Source organism: Lepisosteus platostomus, chromosome 5 (genome assembly GCF_059453375.1).
Source record: "Lepisosteus platostomus isolate fLepPlt1 chromosome 5, fLepPlt1.hap1, whole genome shotgun sequence".
Lineage (NCBI taxonomy): Eukaryota > Metazoa > Chordata > Actinopteri > Semionotiformes > Lepisosteidae > Lepisosteus > Lepisosteus platostomus.
In genome coordinates, this window is record NC_142615.1 from 33912446 (window position 1) to 33922122 (window position 9677).

Below are 9677 nucleotides of genomic sequence, written 5' to 3' on the forward strand. Positions count from 1 at the left end.
CCAAACTTTAAACTTCTCACATCAATAAGACCTGTTGTCTATTTGGGTGTATTTGTCTTGGCCATTATCTTTCATGATTTTCTGCCTCAAATGTTTCATTTTGATTTGTTCCAAGAATGGCTTCTGGTCAGATCCTGATGACCCACACAGTGTTAATGTAACGAACAGTTCTTTCCGGACCCTATGCGGACGACACAGTCCGACGGAGTGGGGAAACACTAGGGAAATGTCATGCAGGAAAACGGGGCAGAAGACAGGGGGCGTGTCCAAGGTGCGCTGGTGCACGGGGGAGGTGTGGCCGAGGCGAACGATCCAAGAGTAATCCATAGAGTATCCAAAACGCAAGGGTAAGTCCAAAACCAGGAGATCCATCCGACGAAGGAATTAAAAACCACGAAGGCCGGGTCGGAACCGGCGGACGGGGAACAGGAACGGGAACCGAGATTAAAACCTTAACGGGACCAGGCGCTTCCTGGTCCCGGACTCGCACGATACGGAAATCAGATGCAGAGCCCGGAAGAGCGTCAGCGCCTGGCTTATAAGGTGGGCAGGGAATAGGGCGCAGGTGCATGGAATGAAGTCTTTAGTGAAAGGGCTGGAGCACCCTTAAGGAGGGGGGACTATAGTCGTGACAGTACGCCCCTCCTTTTCAGGGCGGCTCCGAAGCCCTAAGAAAAAAAAAAGGGAGAGAAAAAAAAAAAACCGATGGAATCCAGGCTGCCAGGGTGCCGTCCGCGGGGTCCAGGTGTAGGCTCTGCATTCTGTAACGAACAGTTCTTTCCGGACCCTATGCGGACGACACAGTCCGACGGAGTGGGGAAACACTAGGGAAATGTCATGCAGGAAAACGGGGCAGAAGACAGGGGGCGTGTCCAAGGTGCGCTGGTGCACGGGGGAGGTGTGGCCGAGGCGAACGATCCAAGAGTAATCCATAGAGTATCCAAAACGCAAGGGTAAGTCCAAAACCAGGAGATCCATCCGACGAAGGAATTAAAAACCACGAAGGCCGGGTCGGAACCGGCGGACGGGGAACAGGAACGGGAACCGAGATTAAAACCTTAACGGGACCAGGCGCTTCCTGGTCCCGGACTCGCACGATACGGAAATCAGATGCAGAGCCCGGAAGAGCGTCAGCGCCTGGCTTATAAGGTGGGCAGGGAATAGGGCGCAGGTGCATGGAATGAAGTCTTTAGTGAAAGGGCTGGAGCACCCTTAAGGAGGGGGGACTATAGTCGTGACAGTTAAATGTCAACCTGAGCCACGTTTTCTCCATTCACAACGCTGCACTGCTCATCCTGAGCCAAGAGTTCTACTTTCATGCCTCAGTCTCTTAGTTGTGCTGTTGCTGAATAGCCAAGCTGATCAGAATGACGTTTTGGGTCAGAACCTGATCAGGTAATTGGATTTTAAAGTTCTGTGTGATGCACTGTCCAGATTCTGAATGAACAGAACCACACAGTCCTGCCTGTCACCTTCATGTCAACTGTGTTATTGAACAGCTGTCATTGTTTCATTACATATTCATTTCATTTCATTGCTCATTGCTAGTTGTTTCTTACCAGTTCAGAATGAAACGTTGGGCTGTCTTGTCAGGGTTTGTTTCCATTAACTTTCCCTGCTGTCTTGACAGATTACACTCTGCTGAGACTGTCTGCAGGCTGTTCAGGACAAGCAGAGGTTTACTACAATGGCACCTGGGGCAGTGTGTGTCAGAACGGCATGACTGACTCCACAGCTGCAGTGATCTGTAAACAGCTGGGCTGTGGAGACAAGGGCACCGTCAGAGAGACAAACTCCAGGCTGAGCCCGGACCCCAAATGGCTGGACTTTGTCTCCTGTCGCAAACATGACTCCACCCTGTGGCAGTGTCCCTCCTCCCCCTGGGGTCAGAATGACTGCACAGACCAAGAAGTGGCTAATATCACCTGCTCAGGTAGAGAGTGAAGAGTGATGCTGCCTTCCTCTTAAACAGCTCTGCAGTGATTGTCTTTATCTTGAGCAGCTCTGTGGATTAGTGTTTTGCCAAGTTCAGAACATAATAAGAGCTTTCAACTGAATTATTATCAATTTATATCCAAACATGTATAAAAATGAAAGCAATGTCATTGTTATTCATTTTATAATAATAATGTTTTTATATGACTATTAATTCTTGAAGGTCTTAGAAAAGAAGCTGACAGAAGCACTCCAGCTCCTCAGGAGCAGCAGCCTCAGCAGCACTGCCCAGGTGAGATCAGTGTGTAAAACAGTCAGAGACACTGCAGCCCTGAGCTGAGGAACAGTAACCATACAGCTCTCTTCTAGAGCCACTCAATACCTCACTAATCTCTACTACAGCCACTGAGCTGAAGACACTCAGTAACCTCTCTGCTCTCGTCTACAGTCACAGATCTAATGACACTTGATAACCTTTCTGTTGACTTTCAGTCCCACTGGCTCTGCGCCTGGCTGGAGGCACTAACTGCTCTGGCCGGGTGGAGCTGCGGTACGAGGGCTCCTGGGGGACAGTCTGTGACGACTCCTGGGACCTGCAGGATGCCCAGGTGGTCTGCAGACAGCTGGGCTGTGGGGACGCAGTGAGTGCAGCAATAGAGGCCTCATTCGGACCAGGAAACGGCACCATCTGGCTGGACAAGGTGAACTGCACAGGCAGTGAACTTCACCTGTGGGACTGCTGTCACTCTGGACTGAATCAGACCGACTGTCAGCACAAGGAGGATGCAGGGGTTACCTGTACAGGTGAGGAGAGTCTTAGAACTGTAGATGAAAAAAGTAGCATATTGATGGAGAAGATACACTGTTACACTTATTTTATCACTGCTTAATATCTAACTGAACCAGCTAAAATCATCAGTCAAAAGATTGGGATGTTGTGTAGCCCTGTGTATGTGAACAACACTAGTCTTTAATTCAGAACAAGACACCTTTCATCCTGCAATCCTACATTTGACCTCAAGGAACAAATGTAAAGTTTTTTTATTAAGACCACTGTGGATTCAACCTGCTGTAAAACCAAAGTCAATATATTGACAGTTCTCCTATCTCTTTTACAGGTTTGTCAAAGACAACAGCCAGTCCAACAATAGCTACAGGTGAACAGAAATCCTCCTTGTCATTGATAACTCCTGTCTTTCTGTCTCTTTAGATTCCCAGTGTAGCTGTAGTGTCACCTCTCCTCCCTCAGTGTGAAGCTCAGTCTCTTCTGATTCTCAGTGTAGCTGTAGTGTCTCCTCTCCTCCCTCAGTGTGAAGATCAGTGTCTTTTGAGATTCCCAGTGTAGCTGTAGTGTCTCCTCTCCTCCCCTCAGGGTGAAGATCAATGTCTCTTCTGATTCTGAGTGTACTGTAGCTGTAGTGTCTCCTCTCCTCTCTCAGTGTGAAGATCAGTCTTTTCAGATTCCCAGTGTAGCTGTAGTGTCTCCTCTCCTCCTTGAGTGTGAAGATCAGTGTCTCTTCAGATTCCCATTGTAGCTGTAGTGTCTCCTCTCCTCTCTCAGGGTGAAAATCAGTAATTTCATCTTCCCAGTGTAGATCTAGTGCTAGTGTCATCTCTTTCCTCACTGATTTAGTGACAGTCCTGATGGGTAAGGTTGGGAATCCTTATATTCTTCGTTGATTTTGGGTTAACCCTGAAGCCATGATAGCCCCATATGGGAACAGGAGGAGAACAAGACATGTGTTGAAGTGTATATGAGCCCAAGAGCACCTCTCCTGATCCCTGTTCATCTATTGTCTCCCCCTCTCTCAGGCAGAACCAGGACAACACCCCAGACACAGCCACTGGGAGGTCTATCTGCCTCGCCCCTGGTCCTCCTGCTGCTGGGGGCTCTGCTCTTCGTGGTGCTGGCCCTGTTAGTGGGGCAGCTGATCCAGAACAGGAAGCTGAGGAAAGGTAGGGAGGGAAGTCGCCATCCACATAGTGACCTCTAGTGGTCATTTCTGTCACTCACATGGAGTTGATATTTATATAATTACCTTTTCCTCACACAGCCCTATCTAAGGGAGCACTTGCCCACTATCATGATGCTGTCTACGAGGAAATAGAGTACAAACTGGCTAGAGAGGGAACCTACAGCGCCCCCAGGAGAGGTGAGTGGAGAGAGTCTTCAGGTGTGATTAGTCTCCACCCTCTAAGGAAAATCTGAGGACTTAACACTTGTAGAAAATCTCACCATACTGGTTTAAAACCCATGGGATTTTTTTTCTCAAATGGTGTTAAAGTAACTGAAGAAAATCAGCACTGCTCCGGTCCTGATCTGCCTTATACACACAAACTCTGAGGTACTGTTCACACCCTGGCTTCTTCCACAGCCAGTGGAAGACAATGAGTCTGCTGTCTGACTGCAGGTATTATTGATCTGTCCTCCTATTCACAGGGAGATTCCTCTCTGACGAGCTGCCCTCTGGATACGATGATGTGGAGGACAGTGAGGGAGACCCAATACCAGGTGAGGGGAGTCTGCTCTTCAGTGTTGCCTCACACTAGCCTTATCTCAGCAAATCACAGATGCTGAGCAAAACTAGATCTGGTCAATACTGGGGTGGTAAACAGGGTGCTACTTTAATTGGTTTTGATAGAAAAGGAGACTGCAGAAGAGCATGCTGTAAAAACTGCCTTTCAGATCAGATTAATCAGCGACCCTAGAGTTTTGGCTTAACTATACACCACAAAACATTTAAGATCACACTTTACAATTACTTTGCAGCTCTATGGTCAAACTAAGTCTGAGTCCTGAAGTGTACATTCTCTGTCTCTCTGTGTGGTTCAGGAGACTCAATAGCTTCTGTGAAAGAAGAGATCCCAGAGTACTATGATGATGCAGTCACTGTACCTCAGAGTCCACACGCCTTGTCAGGTGGGTTATTTCAGTCCAGTCACATGGGGAATCTCTGCACCAATCCCACTGAGTCTGAATCTCTCTACTCTCTCTTCTATCTCAGCCTCTGAATACGGAGTCTGTACTATTCTGCACCAGTTACATGAATCTGACTCTCTCTGTGTGATCTCAGCCCTGCACACTCAGTCTGGGTCACTGCTGCCAGTGTCCAGCTCCTCTTCAGTATCTCATAGGGTTCACATCATCACCCTGTCTGTCCAAATACAGCCAAACATTCTCTGCCCTGTTGTCCTTCAACATCTTATTTGAAAATCTAGGAATTGTTTTACATTTATTACAGTTGTGAATAGGACTGGAAATCAGGTTCCCCCTGAACTCTTGTACTTAGAGCCTGGAGTTTTAGTTCCTGTGTGATGTTGAGTTAATCAGTGTGTTCTGATGAGCTCCAGCAGTCCTGTGCTCTAGATAACTCAGTGTGCTGATGTGTGACAGTGAAGCTGTGCTCTGTGTGCTTTAGGAGAGATGATGTCCTCTGTGAAAGAAGAGGCCCCTGAGTACTATGATGATGCCATCACTGTGCCCCAGAGTCCAGACACTGTGTCAGGTGAGTTAAATTAAATAAGACTAAGGAGTACCCCCTGTACCAGCCCACAGTAGCCTTTGTTATTAGAAATAAATCTCAACCTAATTTCATATCTGCAAATAAACACTAACTGGAAATGAAGAGGCCAGTTTGTGTCAGAATGACAGAGACATTACTGACCTGCTCTTCTGTTCACAGGGAGACTCCTCTCTGATGAGACACCCTCTAGATACAGTGATGTGGGCGATGGTGAGGGAGACCCCACTTCAGGTAAAAGGGGCTACAGCCAGGGGGCTCAGTGTGGGTTAGGTAGTTCAGGGATGGGAAAGATAACCTCCAGTAATCCATCTCTGTTGCACTGTCATCCAAGACAGGGGGGAATCAGGCATTTTGCAGTAGCGGTAGCTTCACTCTGTCATGTCCTACAAGGATCAATAACAGCCAATAAAGGCTGAGTGACCTGAATTGTACAAAGTTAGATCACAAAGATCAGAGTGTCATTGAAACCCACCTACTGACACACCTAGCCAATCAGATAGCCAAATTGATTTAAACTGATCAGCAGCTGATTAATGATGAGGGAATGAGGTCTGGGCAGAACAAAGCTTTAGATTCCCCAAGACCAGGAATTCTGTTCTCTGACTCCAGAGAGAATTACTAGGCTCAGAAATTACTAGGTCTTCCTCACTGTGGTTTTAGAGCATTGATACTCCATAAGTATAAGTAAATTCTACACTGAATCATCAGTTCTTCCAAAAAGATACAATTTAATTTTTAAAAAATCCTATTTAACACTTTTGACTACAATATTGTAACATCTATTCTGTATACTATAACTGTTAGTCCACTAATAGCCATTGATATCAAAGCAGATTACGTCTCAGATATGTTCTATTATGCTTATTTTTTTGTTATGCAAATTATAATTATATTAATAAATTGTATATTGTTTGGTTAGAATACGTGTGAGACTATAGATTATGATGTTTGATTAGTTCCTAAAAGTCTACAAGTACTCTCAAAATATACTGCTATAATTTCTGATTGTTACAGAAAATTAAAATCCCCATTCACTACACTATTGTGACTATGTAAGTGTTTTAAAAAATCTAGGTACACCTGGCTAATGTCATCAATTCCAATTCCAATTCCTATTACAGTACATGGTTAGGGGCTGTCAAGCAAGGAGATGTTTGCTGAGATGTTGAGGTGTGAGATTCAGTGATCAAAGCAACCATGAAATGTAGTTAAGTTCTGGGTAAATGATTGTCAATCAACCTTCCAGGAATGATAGAAGGCAAGAGCTAATTCTTGCTTCTACTTGTCCAGATCAACTGGAAAGACCAGATTGGAGTTTTGTCTGACCCTCATAAAGAAAGCTTGCCTTTCTGTTGTTTTTAGAAACTTTTATTTCTTCTTTAGATAATCCCTTAGTTAAAGAGCGCCTCTCTTGGCTAGTGGGAGCATCTTTAGAACAGGGAGATAGGCTCCCATTCATCTTGTAACAGTTGGGTTCACAAAGAGAGAGATTTAACTGTAGGTTGTAATGTCTTTGGTTTAGAAGGTTTGGTTTCTCTTTCTTTTATGTAGGTGATCTGTAAAAGCTGAAAAACTTGGTAGCAGTTTGAGGATTTTCAGGGTGGTTAGGATGTAGGTGTCTAAAAACACCTTGTCAGCAAATTTGTAATTGTGTGCTGTATGTTTGTTGTGTGTAATTTCGTGTGTTTTGTGTGATTAATAACAAATATTTAACTATTGGGAATATATTTGGCAAAATCTTTACAAGTTGGAGGCTTATGATTATGACTTTATGATTTAATTATTAATTTATCTACTCAGTCATTTCTGATATTCACAATTTTCATAATACTTATTTGTATCAATATTATGTTAATAACTGAGTCGTTTTTAAAAATATGAGTCTGTGTCTCTCTGTCAGGTGTCCCCCACGCTGGCCCTGGAGTGGACAGGGTCCTGCCCACACTGCCCTCTGAAGAAGGAGCCCCTGCCCCTGACAGGACTGACTACGATGATGTTGGGGATGAGTCTCAGGGAGAGGATGGGTGCTGTGAGACTGACAGGGCTGTCTGGGAGAAACTCCTCCTGCAGGTCTAGACACAGAAGAGCTTCACCAACAGAGTCACGCAGTCTTAGAACAACTCTGAGCACTGAGACTGTCTGTGACTTGAGTCCACGTCACTCCACTGTTTCCACACTGACACTGTTTGTGACCTGAGTCCACTTCACTCCACTGTTTCCACACTGACACTGTTTGTGACCTGAGTCCACTTCACTCCACTGTTTCCACACTGACACTGTGACCTGTGTCCACTTCACTCCACTGTTTCCACACTGACACTCTCTGTGACCTGAGTCCACTTCACTCCACTGTTTCCACACTGACACTGTCTGTGACCTGAGTCCACTTCACTCCACTGTTTCCACACTAACACTGTCTGTGACCTGAGTCCACTTCACTCCACTGTTTCCACACTGACACTGTTTGTGACCTGAGTCCACTTCACTCCACTGTTTCCACACTGACACTGTTTGTGACCTGAGTCCACTTCACTCCACTGTTTCCACACTGACACTGTGACCTGAGTCCACTTCACTCCACTGTTTCCACACTGACACTGTCTGTGACCTGAGTCCACTTCACTCCACTGTTTCCACACTGTCCTGCAGCTTGTGTTTTGCAAAATTGAGACTTGAACATTCCATTTCTGCTCAGCCTTTCTTTTAATACCTTTTGATGTTCCAGATATAGGAAATAAAATTGTTGATTGATGTACAGTTCTGAATGTACCACTTTTGATGGGAATATTTTTTAACACGTTTTATTAAAGTTTTGCTTTGCAACAATCTTTGGTTTTGATATGCTAATTTCTAATGTATGACATTAAAGGTATCATTAAAAATGAATGAGCCCTTGGTCACTCGCAATGATAAAATCAAAAGAAAGAAGAAAGTTACTTGTTTGTTTCAAATCATAAGTATCACTAGATCCACACAAAGGACAAAAAACACTGTACACAAAGATAGACACAACATGATACAACCTAAATGTTATTTAAATTTCCCTACAAATCAAGAGAAATCATGGGTCCTGCAAGAAAACACTGTACAGCATCACTAATCCAAAACCTACAGAGAGTTACAAAAGCATCTGGATTTAAATAACTGGAACACAGGAAAGCTTAAACTATAAACAGGAATGACTTACATTGTAAAACTCATGATCATAAAGGGTCAGGCCTTTTTAAACTAACTTGCTAAAATAATATCAGAATGTTTTTGGACTGTGGTAAAAAAAATAATTAATAATTGCTTGTACTTATATAGCACTTTTCTGGACACTCCACTCAAAGCACTATACAGGTAAGGGGGACTCCCCTCAACCACCACCAATGTGGAACCCCACCTGGATGATGGGACCACAGCCATAGTGCACAAGAACACTCACCACACATCAGCTATTAGTGAGAAAGAGAGAAGAGTAATGAAGCCAAATCATAGATGGGGATTATTAGGAGGCCATGATTGGTTAAGGACAATGGGAAATTTGACACATCTTTGTAGAACAGAGGGACAGTTAGTCCTCAATAATATCCTCTACTCTTTTTGAAAGAGGTCCCAGCATTTTTAATGGCCACAAAGTCAGGACCTCAGTTTTACATCTTACCTGAAGGACAGAGCCAGTTTACAGTATAGTGTCCCCATCACTATACTGGGGTATTAGCACCCCCTGCTGGCCCCAATAACACCACTTCCAGCAGCAACCAGTTTTTTTTTCCCACCCCAGGAGGTCTCCCATCCATGTACTGGCCAAGCACACACTTATTTAGCTTCATTGGGTTTGTCAGTTGTGAGTTGCAGAGTGATATGGCTGCTGGCAAGAAACTAGACCACCTGAAGGAAACTAATGCAAACATGGGGAGAAACCACTCGGCTCTACTCAAGGACAATTTTTATCTTCCACCTACGATTTCAACATTTTCCTTGGAAGATGTCAAACCACAGAGCCTCTGCTGCACCTCAGTGCCGGCTGTAGTGCCGGCTGTAGTGGACATCCTGTTGAACATAAAAAGCATATTGAGTTCCTTGGACATGAAATTACCAGATAAAAGCCATTTCTCGTCACTTGCTCAGCGAACAGGCTCAGCGCAAACAGAACGCAGGAGTCTCAGAGTGGTGTGTCCAAGTGGCTGTAAAAGGGCAGGCCTCCACCAGTGCCACAGCTTAGCTGGTTAAAGT

The 9677-nt window shown here is 44.8% G+C and overlaps 1 pseudogene across 1 annotated transcript in view; it reads left to right on the forward strand.

The window, feature by feature from the left end:
- LOC148665690 (scavenger receptor cysteine-rich type 1 protein M130-like) overlaps positions 1-8285 on the forward strand; it is a 267138-nt pseudogene extending 258853 nt beyond the window's left edge. The window contains exons 15-25 of the transcript XR_015936280.1: positions 1631-1933; positions 2159-2227; positions 2428-2739; positions 3054-3092; positions 3748-3891; positions 3990-4088; positions 4376-4447; positions 4769-4855; positions 5355-5441; positions 5619-5690; positions 7360-8285. The product of XR_015936280.1 is annotated as a scavenger receptor cysteine-rich type 1 protein M130-like (transcript). The remainder of the gene's footprint in view (positions 1-1630; positions 1934-2158; positions 2228-2427; positions 2740-3053; positions 3093-3747; positions 3892-3989; positions 4089-4375; positions 4448-4768; positions 4856-5354; positions 5442-5618; positions 5691-7359) is intronic.
- Positions 8286-9677: the final 1392 nt, after the last annotated feature.